This window comes from Lissotriton helveticus, chromosome 9 (genome assembly GCF_964261635.1).
Source record: "Lissotriton helveticus chromosome 9, aLisHel1.1, whole genome shotgun sequence".
Taxonomy (NCBI): Eukaryota; Metazoa; Chordata; class Amphibia; order Caudata; family Salamandridae; genus Lissotriton; species Lissotriton helveticus.
Window position 1 is genome coordinate 914716792 of NC_136070.1, and position 18899 is coordinate 914735690.

An 18899-nucleotide genomic window follows, 5' to 3' on the forward strand; every position below is an offset into this window, starting at 1 on the left:
AGACATAATCATCATACATAGATATGAAGCATGTTTCCTGTACCTACCGAGCTATCAATCTCTCGAGCAAAACAAGGAAGTTAAGACTCTAAGAAAAAAGTCCAGAAAATTTGCATCTGAGCCTATCTTGCCAAAAATAGAGTTTAGGGCAGGAGCCTAGAAGCTGCGTGGATCTCCATGATTGGTCCTTTCAGGGAGTGATTCAGACCAATCCTCTCCTTCCACCGTGTATCACATGATACCCTAAAGGGCAATGAATCTGTATAAAAAAGGAGCTCTCAGCCTCCCAACTCACAGCCCGAGTAAGAACCGAGCTAAGGTAAGTTCCAAAAGGCTGTCTTGTGGGTTCTTCTATATTCGAAGTTTCAGGCATGATGAAGTTAACAAAACCTTTAAATGCTAACCATAGGAGAATATTTTATAATCAGGAAAGCCTGTCCTAATATTTATTTCTTCCTTTGTTGGAGTCAAGTATTTTGTTTATTGCCTCACTGTGTGGTCAGGGGACTCCAATTTCCTAATTTTCAAGAATGCAAGGAAGCAGACATCCAAATGTCATGCAATTGATCAGATGAGCCCCCTTATCCAGAGTACTACAGAACCAAGCCCCCAGTAGCCCAAGTGAATGTGGGTTTTATCCTTAAACTCCTCCTTGTGGTGGCCCTATCACCTCTGGAGATTTATGAACTGAAATATATCCGTATTCCTTTTCACCTTGCCAAATTGTTCAGCAGATGAGATGGAAGACATTTTTGTTTTCACATCCAGGGATGCATTTTTGTAAGTAAGGCAGAGTAACTTGTACTAATGTTGTTGTGCTTTGTATTGCCTTCATCCTGCTTGAAGGACAGCACTTCAGCGCTGCTCAGTTTTAAAATACCGTTTTTTGCATTTTCGTTTTTTAAATTGCATTTTGCCCCTGCTTTTAATTCCTTCTTGCTGTGCCCACATACCTGCATTTAAAGTGTTCCCCCCACCGCGTTTTGAGCGGATTTGTTCTATCTTCGTTTTGGCGCCTGGTCGCCATCTTGGGGGTGGCTATTGGTGAGTGTGCCACTTGTTTCAGCGCTCTAGCGCTGACTGGGACCTCAGGTGAGCCCTATTTAAAGCTCGCTCTGATCGCGCAGCGGTGACGCGCAGCGGGAGCGCCTTACTCGCGCCTGAGTCAAGCCAGAGTCCTGCCCGTCTGCGCCCGTCAGCGTCCCGGATGCGTTTGGGGCGGCGGGTGGGGCTCTGATATCAGGCATGTGTATTCCTGGGTCACCAGTGCTGCAATATACTTCAGGGGAGCTACGCTCTCTCGACAACTTCGCTACTGGTTGCTGCACCGTTTTTCCCGGTCGCCACCTGGGTAAGTCCATCTGCCCTGGCTGTGGCTGGCGCCCAAACCGCGCTCAGTTATTGCTGTCCAACCACAACAACGTTAGTATTGGATATCTCTGCATGCTATTAAACACCAGGTCGGCGTGTAGACATGCGCAAGACATATATGAGCTCCTAGATACGGTGAAGCCGCTATGTCTTATGCTTACTGAGACGTGGTGGGGCGAATTTTCCAACCCAGATGTTGCCTTGGCAATCCCGCCTGACTATAACATCTTCAGGAAGGATAGAGCTACGGGAAGGGGTGGTGGAGTGGCACTGGTGGTGAAGAAAGGCACGCCCTGTTCTATCCTGTCAGTGGAGGATATTCGTGGCTCTGAGACCCTTGCTTTCTCCATCTCTTTGTCCCCGCATCAATCAGTGAAGGGCTTATTGATATATAGACCGCCTGGTCCACCGGGATCGTTTTTCGAAGATCTCGATTCCGTGTTGTTGGGGTTGGCCTTGAAAGCGGAACATTGCATCGTGGCGGGGGATTTCAACTTTCGGATGGATAATCCGTTGGACCCTGCCGCGATTAAACTTTCTGAGGCTATGACCCCGCTGGGACTGATCCCTCATCTGCAGGGGCCCACGCACGACAAGGGACACACTCTTGACCAGGTATTTTCGTCATCTCCTCTTGAGGTGATTGAGATTAGCCCGGTACTATGGTCAGACCATCTGCTGGCTAAATTTTCAATCAAAGGCACAGCTAAACCGGTGCCTGGTTTGCCACAGAAGCAGGGTCGTGTCCATAGGGCATACCATCGAGTGACCCCAGCGATGCTGGCCCAGGCTGCTGTGGATCATCCCTGCTCCCTCTCAGGTGATCTGGAGAGGGATTTGGAGGCCCTGCAAGTTTGGCTTTTAGACAGGCTAAATGATCTCGCTCCTGAAGTGACACCCCGCCCGACACCGAAACGGGTCTCTGCACCTTGGTTCACCGCAGCACTGTCGGCTATGCGGCAGCAGTGCAAGGTGGCCGAAAGAGCTTGGCGGGCACAATACGACACTGCTGCCAAGCTGACCTATAAATCGGTGGTGAAGGCGTATCATCAAGACATTCGCCTGGGAAAAAAGGCCTATCTTGCAGGAAGAATAGAAGCCGCCTCCAACTCCTGTAAGGAGATTTTCTCCATTGTGAGAGAATTTATCTCTCCACGGTCTAACACCTCGGATGAAAAGCCTTCTGACACCTGGGCCTTGGATCTGGCTGATTTTTTCACGAGCAAGATTCAACTTATTCAGGACTCTTTCCCACCGGTTGTGACTATGGGCCCGACTAATTTTGAGGCCATTTTGTCTCCGCTGGCTTTGCCAGGCCCGACGTTGGGCGTGTTCCCTCCGATCTCTGCCCCTGCCTCTTTAGCCCTCATGGGCAATCTTAAATCTGGTTCGCCCCTGGACCCATGCCCGGCTAAAATTTTGGCGAAATTGGCAGAGGTGATCAATCCGCTGGCGAACCCGTTATTAAATCTCTCGCTGAGCCAGGGAGTAGTCCCGTCGGCCTGGAAGCAGGCGATGGTGATCCCGCTCCTTAAGAAACCAGGCCTGGACCCGAAGGCCCCTGTCAGCTATAGGCCTATTTCTTTGCTGCCGGCTCTCACGAAGATTCTGGAAAAGCACGTTCAGGTGGTGCTTTCCAATTTTCTTGAGACTAATGAGATCCTGCACGCCACCCAGTCGGGCTTTCGTCCCCATCTCAGCACAGAGACTGCGCTCCTTGAGGTCTCAGAGACTGTTAAAGGTGTTCTGGACTCGGGGGGCAAAGCCATGCTGGTGATGTTGGACTTGTCGGCGGCTTTTGACACCGTCCCCCATGACGGCCTTCTCGTGAGACTCTATGAGATAGGTTTGCGGGGGACGGTGTTCGGCTGGTTTTCCTCCTTTCTAGCCGGCCGCCGGCAAACGGTCTGGGCCTCGCCAGATTCCGCCGCAATGCCGCCTTTGGGAGTCGGGGTCCCTCAGGGCTCGATTTTGAGCCCGACCCTATTTAATATCTTTATGACTCCTTTGGCGGCGTTGGCGGAGTCATTTGGGGCCCAGATCGTATCCTACGTGGACGATACCCAGCTCCTCTTCTCATGTACGAGAGGAGGAGATTTTGATGGGGAGAGTATCCGGGATTGCCTTGGGGCTGTTTTCCATTGGTTCCAACTGAACAGCCTCAAGTGCAATTCCGAGAAATCTGAGGTACTCTTCTTTGGGTGTGATACCGAGCCAAATTGGCAGGCCTGGTGGCCCATTGACATGTTTCCTCCGTCTTGTTCCTCCAAAATGGCTAAGAACTTGGGGGTCAAGATGGACAATGGGCTTACCTTAAAATCCCAGATTCTCGGGGTGTCGGGCACCTGTTTTGGCCTCCTCAGGATGCTGCGGAGGTTCCTTCCCCTGTTGTCTGAGGAGCACAGGAGACTGACGGTACAGGCTCTTATCGGGTCCAGGTTAGATTATTCTAACATCCTCTACCTGGGCCTGCCAGAGTACCTGCTGCAACGGCTCCAAGTGGTGCAGAACGCTGCCGCAAGAGCCATTTTTGGCTTAAATAGGCGGGCTAGTGCAACGGGGCTGTTGAAGACCTTGCACTGGCTTCCAGTCCGGAAACGGATTGCCTTTAAGGCTCTGACCCTGGCCTATAAGGCCCTTCATGCGGTGGGAGCAAAATATCTTCAAAGGAGACTGACTTTTTATCATCCGACTCGCTCTTTGAGGTCGGAGTCTCTGTTCCTGGCGGTTGTTCCGCGAGTGAAGAGAGCCCGCTTGGGTGGTCGCTCCTTTGGTTTACTTGCACCGCAGTTGTGGAACTCCCTGCCGCTCTCTTTGCGGGGAGCAACCAGCTTACTTGCCTTCAGGAAGGGCCTTAAAACGTGGTTGTTTACTCAGTAGATCTTATTTTGTATGCTTTTCTGGTTTTCTTTTTCTTTTTTTCTTTTTCTCTTCCCCTTCTTTTAAACGTGTTATGTTATTATGATGCAGCTCTCCTTTACTAAAAGCGCCGGGATACTCTTTTTGAGTCGCCGTGCGCTATACAAAAGATTAAATAACATAACATAACATAACAGTGCAACATACTTTTAACTGTGGGCAGTAGCGGTCGGCAGTAGGTGTTTCTGTAGGGCGGTGACGTGGGCAGGGGGAGGGGCAGGGTGGGGGGTTTGTGATGCAGTGCGCACAACGAAATTCATTTTATTTATTTAAATGTTTACTTACCTGTAAAACTCCGTAATCCATACATTACTACCCCCCACCCTGCCCCTCCCCCTGCCCACGTCACCGCCCTGCAGGAACTCCTACTGCCGACCGCTACTGAATTAACGTAATAGTTAGTTATTAGTAACATTTTAGAGATCTTAATTTATTACGTACTCTTTTTCTTAGATCACAGATATAGGGGATCGGGTTGTTCCATTAAAAGAAGATGTGGATCTTTTCATTTTATATCTGCTCAGTGTCTGATCTCGAAGGTCGGATCCTCTCCAGAATAACAAGAGGGAGAGCATCCTTATTTAGACCCAGCGCTGAATTTCAGTCACAAGAGAAGGTGCACATACCACACTGTGTGTGGCTAATGCAGCATCTGGCCTGTAGAACCTTACACTCTTTCCTAAGAGTGGTTCAGAGTCTCCAAGTTCTTCCCAGTAGAATCCAGTAGTGACCGGCGTTAGGGCAAAGTGGTAGGGCGGGGATGGGAGCAGGGGTGGGGCAGGGGACTGGGAAAGAAAACAGAAGAAAACAAAGAACTTACGTGCTGCCTGCAGCCGCTGAATCGCCGGCCTTCTGCTCCTGTTGTGGCTCTACTGCAGGCAGAGTCTGCCAGCCTCTCGCAAGGCCAAACCTGAAGCTGCTCTCATCCATGAGAGCAGCTTCAGGATTGGCCCTAGCACCCTCGATTTGCACTCCCAGGGAGACTGGAAGCCTCTGCCTGCTGTTTCCAAACCGAGCTACGTTGCCAGACAAACCCACAGGCGCACTGATAGCAGGGGCGTAACACAGGCCCCTGCAGCCCCCATGGTGCGGGGGGCCCTCACCCTCCAGGGGGCCCCGTCAGCACCGCACTTCTGCTGGGGGGCTCTAGATTGAGCCCGGAGGGGGCCCCTTCACGTACCCTGCATGGGGGCCCCTCAAGGTTCGTTACGCCACTGACTGATAGCAGTGCCTACCACTTCCCCTTGTGACTGATCAACAATGGCCCTGCCCCCAGGACGCAGCACTTAGAAGTTGGAAAATAAAACGATAATAAACCTGTTTTATCATTAGTTTATTTTTCAACTTCTTATACTGCTGGTGGGGAGGAGGGGGTGACACTCCTCCGCCATAGCAGAGGAGCTGCCACTGGTAGAATCTCAGTAAACAGTGATATATCCATAATCAATTCTTACAATTTACATTTGTATATGTTTCTTTATATTTTGGTACCTTACAAAAACAGTGCCTCCTCAGTGCCCAGTATCAGCTTGCCAGCTCCAGCAGTGCCAACTGTGACGAGACATCACATCTGTCTGAACTCCAGAGAACACCACAAGTAAGTGCTTTAGAAGAATTGCCCTTCCTGGACCTCAATTCCACTCATCGTCTTATGTTTTTGTTTGTCACATTTAAGTACCCCTGTGTTAAAGCTAGTAGCAGACACATGGAAAGTGCTAACACCTGTATACACATAGAACACAACTTGCTTGGGTGAGCTTCCTTTAGAGTTGGTCCTTCCAATGGGTGCCCTCACATGTCCTTTTCCTATCACTGGAGATAGGGAGCAATGAGAACTCTATTTGAACATTGATCCCTCTGCTCCTCTTCCCTGGTTTTCTTGTTTGCCTGTGGTACTCATACTCCTGACCATTCAATTCCTCCACATTCCCAGATGCCAAGTGTGCTCCTGAGCTAGTTGTGAGTTTCATTCCCAATCCAAAATCTAGGAGAGAATTCTGTTTGTCTATTATTAGCTACACTGCAGAAATTCAAATTAATTCTCTCTGCTCTATTTCCCATAACTGAACATGCTAAGCTTTTCTTGTCCCTACTCCCTGTGTTGAATATCTCATCCTCTTTCACTGAAGGAGACATTTCCATTTTCTCTCTTATGGGCGTCCATTTATTTCTCTCTCTCTCTCTCTCTCTCTCTCTCTCTCTCTCTCTCTCTCTCTCGCTCTCTCTCTCTCTCTCTCTCTCTCCCTCTCTCTCTCTCTCTCTCTCTCGCAACATCTCAACCTGTCAGTCTGAATTGACCTTCTCATCCTCTTTCTCTGATGAGACCTTTTACTGCTCCTCCCTTTCTCAAATCGCCTTCTGCTTTTCTCTGTTCTGACCCCTCCATGTCTAAGAGGAAAGACCCTAGTTTCAAAGATGCAGGTCTCATGTTACCAAATGAACTGCCTAGGGGTTTCCCACCTTAAGAAGGGCATCTCTAGGGCCTCAGGTATCTGACACAACAAAGTAAGCTGAAGCTCAAAGCTTGAGAGCCTCATAAATGAGGCATGAAGCCTCAGTTTATCTTTCAATTGATTGGCAGCCAGCACAGTGACATCAGCGCGGGTGAGATGTGTTGTATGCAAGTCTGGCCAAGGATGAGCTGTGCAACATAGATTTTACAAGCTTTGGAGCTTTATCATTACCTTAGCAAGAAGGCCACCACAAACACTGTTGCAATAATCAATTCTAGGATTGTCTTCTGATATCAGAAGCTTGATTTGTTGCAGAGGAAGAGGTAGAGGTGGTATTCTGCAGAGAATGTGTAGATGGAAAAAGGAGTGTTTAGTGATGTTCGCCTGTGGAATAAGCAAGAAGTTGGAAGGAAGGAAAAATAACTCCATGTTCGTGGACATTTTGAGAAGGGATTTGGATGAATGAAATATCAAGTGGAAGAATGGTGGGGTCGCTGAAACCCTATACCATGACTTCTCTCATTGAAGTACTCACATTTACCCAGTTCTGGTGCATACATCTTTGGGCATGAGATAGGCATTTAGTGGGCTATAAACGACCACCAAATGTATTAGATACTCATGTGTGAATCCAAGTATCATGAGTTTTAACATTGTTTTTCAAGTTAAACCTTCACAAGATCTTTGCCACTGGAATCATGTGGGTTTTCAAGAGCGTTGCCAAGAGTGTAGATCCTTGCAGTACATCGCCAGGGGAGCAAGTTAAGGTTGATGACATTTTTTCCATGGTGAGACTGGTCGATGAGGAAAGATGTGAATCACCTATTTGAGACTATACTACCAGCAAAGCATGTAGAGAACTTTTTGAGAAGTATCCTACAGTTGAGCATGGCAGAAACCTCTGAGAGTCCAATATGGGCAGTGCATAGGCTTAAACATGATCCTGAGCACATATCAATTTCTCCCATATCACTTATTTTCACCTTAATCTAGCCCTTTGAGCCAAAAAGTCAGTTCCTCTTTCCACTTTCTCTGTGCACCAATACTGAAGTAAAGATTGGTCCAGGGACACGACTCTGTTATGCCTTTCCTTAAAGAGGTATAGATTCCAAAACTGGAGAAGGATGCCTGGTGGTGTCTCATTTGCAACCAAAAGCAGTCACGAGACAGTCAGATGTGTGTCCTGACACTGTGGTGCAACTACAAAAGAAGTTAGTTTGTCCCTATTTGGCAGACGGGGGAACATCCTTTACAACGCAACTTTTACACCGCACTACCATTACAACGCAACAATTACATTGCAAGTCATTACAACGACTTGCGCTGGAGGGCGCTGTAGGATAGGGAATAGCTTAATTTTCTATCCAACACCTTCCCTACTATCAACGGGGACTGGAGTTGAAATAGAAAATTAAACTATTCCACTATCCAACGCCCCCCAACGCAAGTTGTTGTAACGACTTGCGTTGTAAAAACTGCGTTGTAATGGCATGCGTGGTAAAAGCATGCGTTGTGATGTCATACAACCGGCAGACGCATGTTTAAATGCAGTGCTGTTGCTTTTTACTAAACTATTAAACTATATTTGACTATAACTCATATTCTTTTATAAAGATAAGTCACAGACAGAACAAAACAATTATTGGGTCAATTATGTGTTATCTGTTTCTGAATTTCTAAATCCATACCGCTCTATTTAAAATAAGGCTTGGCTTTTCAAAAAACGTGTTAGTCCCTGAAAGTCAATCCTATAAAAAAAGGCATTTGCCATTTCCGTGATTTAGCCATAGTACGTTGCTGCTGGGGTTCTAGAGTCAATGGCAAATTCCTATTACAAAGATAACCAAGCAAACCCCATATGCCCTTAGCCCTGGGGAACTGGCACCAGAGAATTGTAGCAACAACAAAACAAAAAAGTGCTGTTTATGGCTTATTCATTTGGAAAATCCAAATTTAAGAGAGGTCAAACACTCATCCATTTCTAAAGCAACTGGATACTGTGCCACTCCACTTTCTTGAACAAAGTTAGCTTGCGATCTCTAGTTCAGAGTTAATTTCTTTAAAAGCAGGAAGACAAGGTCATATTTGCAGGACGTTCGCCCTTGCGTTATAAAGTGACCTCCTGCGATGGGGCCATCGGTGCATTGCTTTCTCTAAGAGCCAGAGCTGTGGCTGGCTCTAAGGGGAAAGCCATGGGTCCAATATCAGGGAACAGTGTACAGAAAGCTTTCTAAGAAACTAAACGGAGAAAAAAAACATAGATAAAATGGGGGAAAGTGTGACATGACCGGATGCTTATCAATCACACCCAATCTATGACTCATTTTATGAAACGTAGGAACAAAACTAATTATTTTCACGCTTCATATGTTTGACCACCCCATTTCTTTCAACCCTGCCACTGGCCTGTATTATTATGCAAGTAATGCACAGTGCAAGCAACGATAAAACCAAGCAATAGACACTCCTGGTTCCCATAAATCTTGACTATAGTCTGGATCTTTGAGAACTGGCATGGTTTCTCAGGAGTGGATGTGGTCAACTCCACCGTATCCCCCACCCCCACCCCCACCCATATCCCAGTATGTGTAAAGGCCAGACTAAAAAGTAACCTGCCGGGAGGAAAAGGATGATGGTTCTTACAGAAGAGTGTGACAATTCCACAGTCTCAGAGTCTTCAAATTAAACAGAATTTCCTCTAGAATACTTCGGGTTTTGTTAGAGGAGTATGGGTGCGCTGAAACTAGCCCCCCACCTACCAGGATAGAGGGTAGAGAGTCAGGAAATCACTTCAGCCCCCCAGTGATTGAAGAGCTGCAGCAACAAAGGGAAGGTAATGGGAAGAGGCAGCATTCTCCCTATTGGGGCCTATCTAAATAAAACTACAAATGGGGGGTGGGGTCGCACACTACTCACACACTGGCGGTATCGCCCCAAAGGACTCTGGTTAATGTAGTTAAGCATTCCGCGATGCATCATCTTTCGATCTTCTGCTATCTTCGCTGTCTTCGCCATCCCTGGACACGTGTTTCGGGGTATCACCCCTCGTCAGCAGGGATAGGCCGTGTTCTGGGGTTGCCGATGGCTGCCAAATATCTGCCAGGTTTAGTACCACTCAGGCGCGTAGGTGCGGGGTCCCAGGCTCGTCAGCCAACTGCTCAAGGGAGCTTTAAAGTTACAAATGGGAGGTGGGGTCGCACACTACTCACACACCGGCGGTATCGCCCCTAAGGACTCTGGTTAATGTAGTTAAGTATTCCGCGATGCATCATCTTTCGATCTTCTGCTATCTTTGCTGTCTTCGCCATCCCTGGACACGTGTTTCGGGGTATCACCCCTCGTCAGCAGGGATAGGCCCTGTTCTGGGGTTGCCGATGGCTGCCAAATATCTGCCAGGGATGGCGAAGACAGCGATGATAGCAGAGAATCGAAAGAAGATGCATCGCGGAACACGTAACTACATTTACCATAGTCCTTAGGGGCGATACCGCTGGTGTGTGAGTAGTGTGCGACCCCACCCCCAATTGCTATCTAAATAAAACAATGGTGCTGGATTTCCAAAACGGATCCGAATAGAGCGAAATAAAGGAAGCACAACAAGCACTGCTGCCAAGCATGGAATAGTGTCCCTTTGGCTCTTTTTAACTGATGCTGCCTCTTCTGCTACTGAAGTGATAATCAGGGCCCTGTGCTCAGCCCTCATCATCCGGATGTACTAACATTTCCCAGCCCCAGCAGCAAAGGGCCTTCCTACTTTCCATTTCCCTATCTACCCAGTTTCCATGCCTGCGTATGTTTACCCCAATGAAGTATCTTCCTGTGGTAGATTGGTTAAGGGACAGATTTAGAGTTCGGTGGGTGGGTTACTCCATCATTATTGTGAAGGATATCTCATTCGCCGAATTACAAGTGCCATTGAAATGAAATGAAATGAAATTTGATTTATAAAGCGCATGGCTGCCAAAGAGCGTCCCAGCGCTACAGAACAAAGGGCAAAACTACTGAAGAGGGTACCGATAATTAGGGCTCCTTGGGAAAAAGAAAAGATTTAAGGAGCTTTCGAAACTTCAGATGGCTAGATTCCGTTCGAATCGTAGCGGGAAGAGTATTCCAAAGTGTTGCCATATTGACCGAGAATCGACGTCCCCCAGAGCGCGCTTTCCTCACTCTGGGGACAGTGGCCAAGTTGCCAAGATCTGAACGAAGAGACCGAGCGGACTTGTAGGGGCGAATAAGATTCCTAAGGATAGGGGGTCCCCTCCCCTGAAGTAACTTGTGGGTTATACAAAGGGATTTAAATTTAATTATTTCGCGGATCGGCAGCCAGTGAAGAGATCTCAGTGCCGGCTTGGCCGAGGATCTTATTGAGGAGCTGGTAAGCAGCCTGGCTGCTGAGTTCTGAACACGTTGTAGCGTGTTGATGGTGGCTTCGGGTGCTGCCAGGAGCAGGGCATTGCTGTAATCCAGCCTAGATAATATTAGCCCCTGGATTAACAGCTTCCTAGACTGGAAAGGCAGGAGTGGAAGGACCTTCCGCACAGACCGAAGTAGGCCATAGCAAACACCTGCTGTTTTCTTTGCTTGCGTCCTGAATGTCAGGTCTTGCTCAAACCATACCCCTAGACTTTTAATTTCATCTTTAGGGGCAGGGAGATCACCCATACAGGGAGGCCAGATGGATTTGGGTAGAGATGTTAATTGATGACCCAGGAGCATTAGCTCTGTTTTTGCTCCATTCAGTTTGAGCCGGGAGTTGGTCATCCAGGAATATATTCCTCAGAGACAGGCAAATAGATTTTCCGAGCACCTCTCTTGTTGGGATAGTGAGACGACTAGTTGGGTGTCGTCTGCATAAGTGACTATTTTAATCCCGAAGGGATTAACCACATCCTCCAGTGGGGCTATATAAATGTTGAAAAGAGTAGGGCTCAATGAGGAGCCCTGAGGTACTCCATTGGGTATATTGCACTTACAATATGGCGGATGGGTTATCCGTCACATTTATGATGGAGTAACGCGTCTGCTGAACTCTAAATCAGGCCCTAAGTATCTTCTGAATACGCGAAGACCCCTGACATTACTCCGAGCATCACGTCGAGTCCTGGCCACGATGGACACTGTCATTTCTTACAATGCCCAGTAACGCACATTGAGAGTTTACAGATTGCCCAACAATGCACGCTGCTTGTTCTTACAAAGAGTGCAACAGCTGCAACCGGCTTGCCTTGTTTGAAACTAAATACTGGGAAGTTTCAGACACTGTTCTGTGACCACTGAAATGTTGAAAACCCAGAGTCTGTCAGCCAAAAGACAAAGAAAGGCATGTCTGTTCCATTCATAGATCCAGTGTTACTCAGAATCACTGTGTCCTCTCAGACTTGCTTGCCTGTTCTCTCCGTCATTGTCTGTTCTCTCATCCACCTGTACCTTGTACCACCAGTCACTCTTTCTCTGTCTGTCAAACATGGGAACCTGTTCTCCCCAGTCACCATCTCGGCTCCTCTACACATGTGCCATGTTGGCCCAGCCATGTCTTTTGTTCTCGCACCCATAGGTTTTGAACACTCTCTTATTCACTTCTTTCCTGACCTCTAGGTATCTGGTTCCCTTGTCACTGTCTCTTCTCTCATACACAGGTCCTTGGTTGCTTGCGACCACCCCTAGTATGGACAGTTCCCTTGTCCCAGTCACTTCCTGTCCAGCCATCCTGAACAGGCGCCCCTACGCCTAGGGGCACTCTTATTCGTGCCACGGGCCAGAGACCTGGATTTCAAGTAGTGCAACCATGTTTCTGGCCAGCCCTCAATGAAGGGTGCAGCATGGTTCTGCATGGGTGTCCTGGAGTGTACCAGGAGAAGACTGTGGTGCATTGGAGCCTTCTGGCACAACGTCCGCAGCGGATGAGGCACAAGAAGGGGGCTGGATGTGTCGCGAAGGTCACGGTCAAGTTCATGATCAAGTTTAATGTTGTGCCTATTTGCCTTACTGCCCTTTACCTGTTGATGCTGCTGAAAGCGTGTTTTGTAAATATAATATATATGCAAGTATCGAATACGTCTCCTTTCATCATGGCTTGGTTTGAATAACCGTGTTTGTTGTGAATAAAAGGCTACGCCTTGGACAACATAACATGAATCTAATCTTTCTTGGGGACCGCAGCACAGCGAGGAGGGGGTAAATTATGGGAGGGGTGAGTAGCACGTTGTGCTTGTACTACAATCATTGTCTCTCTTTCTCGCATACCCAGGTCTGCTGTTCCGCTCACACATGGTCACTCACCCATAGGTCTCTCTTTGAAGATGTATCCCCTCAGCCTCTTCCTGGTGGGCATCACCATCCTGTGCAGCTTCAGCCCATCCTCTGCTGACCCCTGGAAAGACTTCCAGGAGAAGTACATTGTTAATGTGCCCGCCAAGGCCGTGGGCGATGACTTCTGCACCAAGACCATCAAGGCTATGAATATAAACAAGGGACTTGAACACTGTACATCGAAAAACGAATTCATCACTGAAAAACCTGAAAACATTTTGGCAGAATGCATCAGTAAAACCTACGCAAATGTGGAGAGCGAGACAGCCTATAACGTCATTCAGTGTGCTCATGATAAAATGTCAGAGCCTCCGAACTGCATATACACAACCACAAAGTTGAAGAGACACATAGAGCTTGAGTGCGGGGACAGACAACCGGCGAAGCTTCGGAAGATTCTAAATGATTAGGGCCAGCATTGCTCTGACCATTACTTGACCATCCCCCCCCCTTCACGCTAACACAAGTGATATATCCTCCCCTCTCTCCTAACAGCCACCCCGCAAGCAATGAAGAACATGGAGCCGTACAATCATATAAATCGTATGGCCGTACAATCCAGCCCCAGAAACACACACTCAGATTGTAAAACATTGATGCACAACACAAACATACAGAGGTACACACGAATATCATGCACACAGAAAACAGGATACCGCCCAACTCACAGGGTACCACCGTGTGACACACGATATCGGCTCCCATCACACGGTCTCCTGGTGAGGAGCAGATATCACACCATGGCAGCAAAAAATGTGCTGAAAGCCACTATAATAGCTGTTTTCCAGCACACTCTCCGAGGCTTTGAACTGCCGACCTTGGCAGGACCCAGGACATCGGCACTGACCTCAGCAAGCCTTTTTGGGGAGGGGGGGGGGGGGGGGGGGCGGGGGGGGCAAAAGTGCCTCTTAGGTACTTCTCCACACGAGGCCTCGTCCCCTTCAAGGCCCGCCCCTCCTCAGACAGTGAGATTGTTCTTCAAGTTGGTAGGAACCAGACAAGCACAAACTCTCACGCACAAAACGTAGATAAAACAGGCAAAGCATGCAGTCAAAAGCAGAAACGACGTGTAAACTAAACCCGCATTTGCCCGACCACAACCAAATGTACAGCAACAGTGGAATGGTCTCCAAGATATTCGGTGTCTCCAGCATGAATAGATAGACTTCTTTAGGAGGAGTATGTTTTAGGATCATAATATTCGCCTCTCATAGATTTACTTGAATGTCTAGTAGGGAAGCAACAATGCTGCGTCACAGAGCCTGGGCAGCGCCAATTAAATACAGTGGGAATCACCGAATACACCCACCGTGTTTGAAGAATAAATAACAATTCGCCATTTTGTTAACGGCGATAATGCTTACATCCTCAACGTGATGCAATACATTTATCATACACCCTTTTTGAAAGCAGCAGTAGAAATTATGCCCACTGGCGAGTGCCAGTCTTTAAGCCTCGGTAGCTTATTTTCACCACCCCACCTTGCACCCCACCCCGCTTAAAAGTAATCAAACACAAGCCTCCTAACTCTAGAATATCCTTGTCCTAAAATGGGGGTTGGAATGCACCTTTGGTTTTCCCAGTCACTTCCAAATGCATCCTGGGAATCGTTTCTCATAAGCAGCTCTCCTAATATCTACACACCTGAGTGCGATTGGATCCCAGGACTCTTTCTCAGCCCTGAAATAGAATAGAATTAGACAACAAAGGTCTGATGGATGTTGGGGTTTTAAGATATCAACCCGACTGATAAAGAGGAAAGAGCTTGTGTTTTATAAAATGTTAATTTCTTTTCTCATGTGATTCCCTGCATGTCATTAAAATCTATCTGAATATAGAAACATGTCTGTGTTTATTTGTTGTGTCTCTTATTTCTGTTTGAGTCATTCATATACATATTTATAGCATGTTGACCCCCAAATTGCCTATGAAGAGCACAAGGAATTTTCCAGTTGGTTTGCGGTCACCGAAATGTTGACCCAAAGTTCCTTGAATCCATACATTCAGACCTTCCTGATATGACTGAATTACCCCAATTCTCACTGGAAAGGTTTGACTGCTCACATGCCTCCAGAAATGTCTTAAATTACAGTCAGATTCTAACTGTTAATGTAATCTATAACCCTTTAATATAAAAGCTCGTGTGCTTAGGAACCACCCTCCAATATGCCACAGCGTAACATAAAATGATGAGGCACCCTACAGAATTTGAAGAGGTTCCCTGAGTTTTCCATATTTCACAGTCATTGACCTTAGGCTGAATGAGCCCCCTCCCACCATGAGTTGGGGCCCCCTGCACCACAGGGGCTGCATTAAGCCCCTTAAACAATGTGGTCTCTACTGGGGCAGTGACGGCTGGTGAAGTCGGAGCCTAAGGATCCCTAACGCCCAATCTCCAGATCTGAGGATGTCACTGCTTGGGCAGTTCTTTGGGGCACACCTCTTATCATTATGGCTCCATGTCCCAGTTTACAATTGCACTGCCTAAAAGTCTGGACTAGCAGCCAAGGTTAAGTCTAGGAGGTGATGAGGGTTTTGAACTGAGGTACAGTACAAAGCAAATAAATAATACTTAATAAAGCTCACTGTCTGATCAGTAAAGGGCTTTACTTACAACAGCAAAATGAAGAATAGTTAAGCACCTTTACATTCATTTGATGTAAAACTAATTTAGTTGCAAGGTTTAATCACTTTCATGATCAAGGACGGCTTTATGTGGACAGTCGTCGAAGTGAGTGGGATCGGAGAGGCACGACAAGCTCATCCGTTTTTTTGATTTATGAAAAAACATTCCACTACTTTTTGTAAAAAGATAATCACTCAGGATGGTTAATTTCGATAGTTTAAATGCGTCAGCTGAAGTGTCATTTAGGGCATCTCCTGTGTTGAGAAGTCTGACCATGAGGCACATGGTCAGACTGATTTGCATATGGCCATGTCTGAACTGGGGTGGTGGAGTGAGCTAAAGAATGATGATGGATTAAAGCCAGATCAGTTGACTGGGGGTGAGTGTTTGATTTGCTCTAACGCTCCGTCCATCATCCCCAAGCCTCTGCAAATGTAAAGTGTAATATGCAAATGTGAAGGATGCTTGGGAGTCGGTACTGACTTTAATTGATCGAATCCCTCGAAGGTTTGTGTCAACAAAGATTTATTCTTCTCGAGTGGTGGTGGTGCAACAAGTTAACAACTGAGCTGTGAAGTGTGTGCTTTTATTTGTAGTTGTATTTATATATTGCTTATTACCTCTGACGAGGTGTTGAAGAGACAGTTATGTAAACAAATTGCATTACATACAGGCTGGGTATTACTAAAATCTATATTTTGGAAGCACCATTTTATTTTAAACCTTTCTGCACATTTTGTAGCAGTCTATCTTATACTATGTGTAATACTAGTTTAAAATAACTTACATATTCACAGTGCTTTCTGTCACAGGCTGTGACATTGTGGCACTGAAAATACACAAGTCACTATTCTCCACTGCACCAACTAATGTTTAATTCTGTGGCCCTCTGGTTACACACAGACCTCTGCAGTGCAGTACACATTAGAGGTTTCATAATGTACTACAGTGCATTTCCCACAAAGTAACATTTATTTTTTTTATTTTTTATTTAAGCTGCCCATTATTTTATGTGTCACTACCTTATGGTGAAAGACCTAAAAAACATACAGAATATTTTGGGGCTTATTTATGAGAGGCTTGAGCCGCCAGAGCATCACTTTTTTGATACTCCAGTGGCACAAGCATCTCAATCAGACCAATGAGTAGGTGCAAAGTCACCGTGCATGGCTTGACCACTCCAGATGATATTTGCTCCGCTGTAAGACCAGAGCAATGAGTATCCCACGTTAAAAAGTCTTCTGCTCTCGGCTTCGAGGCCCTTTCGGCATTGGATGAGGATATTGATCTCTATCCATTGGAGAGCAGGTTTGACCTGAAAAAGGTATATGAGGCAATACTGCCTAGCCCGTCTAAAGCCCCTGGCTCGGGTGGTATACCTGTAGATCTTTATAAAGTCGAACCTCATTTTTTGGCCCCGTGTTAGACCTGGTACCATTGGCGTGAGTCTCCCTTACATTTTTTTCTGATTGCCTCCCCTGTTTTTGATATGTTTTGCTGGTTTATTTGCTTTGGGCACTGTGCTACTGCTATTCAGTGCCACAGTGCAAGTGCTGCCTATGTTAAATTGTTGTATTGATTAGTGACTCCATGATTGGGTTATTTGATTTACTTGTCAGACCCTAGTACAGTGCACCATGTGTGTCCAGGGCTGGTAGATCAAAAGCTGCTGGTGGGCTTGCAGCACAGGTTGTGCCACCCACAGAAGCAGCTTGTAAAGTGTGTCTCAGACCTGCCATTGCAGAGCTTATGTGCAGTCTAGTACTGCCATGTCGACTTGGTAAGTACACCCACTTGCCAGTCCCTAAACCTTCGCTTTTCTTCATATCAGACACCCCTATGGTAAGCCCAAGGGCAGGGTGCATTGTGAGGAGAAGGTAGGACATGCCCTGGTGTGTGTGGCATGTCCTAATAGTGAATTACAACCATTTTCGTTTTTCACTTTTGCAAGGCTATCTGTTCCCATAGGCCAGAATGGGCAGTTTGATTATTACATCTTAAAAACCTAACTGACTCAGGGAACATGGTAGAAATTCGAGTTTAGTATGCCTGAACTCAGAATGATAACATACATCTTTTAGTGAAGTTGGTTTTAACATTCTGTGTTTGAAAATACCCCTTTTAGAAAGTAGGTATTTTCTTGCCTAACTATCCAAGCCTGCCTCTGCTAGGTTGTGTATTCCTTGTCTTGAGTTTGAGTGACAGGGGCTGGGGGATTCCAGATGACAGGGTGAGTCAGCACAGGGCTGAATAGAGAGATCTGCATCTAAATGGGTGGGAGGAGCTGCACCTGGGACCTGAATAGGGCTGTGTCTTCTCTCCACAATGCTGGATCCACCTCTTGTGGTGTGTCTGATGTCCCTGGCCTACACTGTGAAAGGAAAGAAGGAGTCTTGTCAACAAAGTGCTCCAGGACTGACCAGAACTGGTTTGGACTAGGCGCAGGCCTCTCTGCCTTCAGAGAACAAAGAGAATTTGAGTATAAATATGGGGATCCAGACCCCAAGACTTTAGATCACTACTGGAACAACAAGACAAACCTCTGCCAAGGAGAAGAACCACAGGAAGCTGTAGGAGTGGACTGTCCCCTGCCAGTGTGCTGTGTTGCTGGGTTGGCCTACAGTGGTGTCTTCAGTGCCAAGGAGAGGAGAAGGAACTTTGTGTGTTCTTCATCATCTTGCAGAATATTTCTCCAAGGGCTTGAACTTGTGCTTGCCTCCTGCTGAAGTCCCAGGGACAAAAGACTTCACCACCAGCTCCCCTCTGAATTTCCTTGCTGGGAATTCTATCTGCAGAAGCAGCGTGGCGCTAGGAGCTGGAAGTGCGACGCAACGAGAAGAAGCATGTCGCTGTCGCAGCCTTAGTCGTCGCATTGCCGGAGAAGCGTGCAGCTGCCGCATCTTCCCAGAAGCATGTCTTCTTTGCAGCTGTCTGCTGTCGCATTACCGGAGAGGCGTGATGCCACCGAGAGGGTTGCCGTCGCATCATCGGAGAAGCGTGTCGCAGGGCCTGTCGCTGCTCCAAAGTACAGAGTCGGCGCAAGGCTGCCAGGGCGTGTACGCATCATCTTCGCATTGTCACATCAAGGTCACCATCTTATCGCATCGCACCGGATTGTCGCGTTGCATTGAGGCGCCATCTTGCACATCGCAACTGGGCCGCAGGTCGAGAATCTACGCATCGCCTCCGCTCCGGTGAGGATCAAGACCCATCCCCTACTC

At 47.2% G+C, this 18899-nt stretch overlaps 1 long non-coding RNA gene across 1 annotated transcript; it reads left to right on the forward strand.

Annotated features, from left to right (window-relative positions):
* The first annotated feature begins 275 nt into the window (after window positions 1–275).
* Window positions 276–13491, forward strand: LOC144783053 (uncharacterized). Its single transcript, XR_013601377.1, has 3 exons — window positions 276–319; window positions 5795–5887; window positions 12991–13491. It is a non-coding gene; the product is annotated as an uncharacterized LOC144783053 (long non-coding RNA).
* Window positions 13492–18899: the final 5408 nt, after the last annotated feature.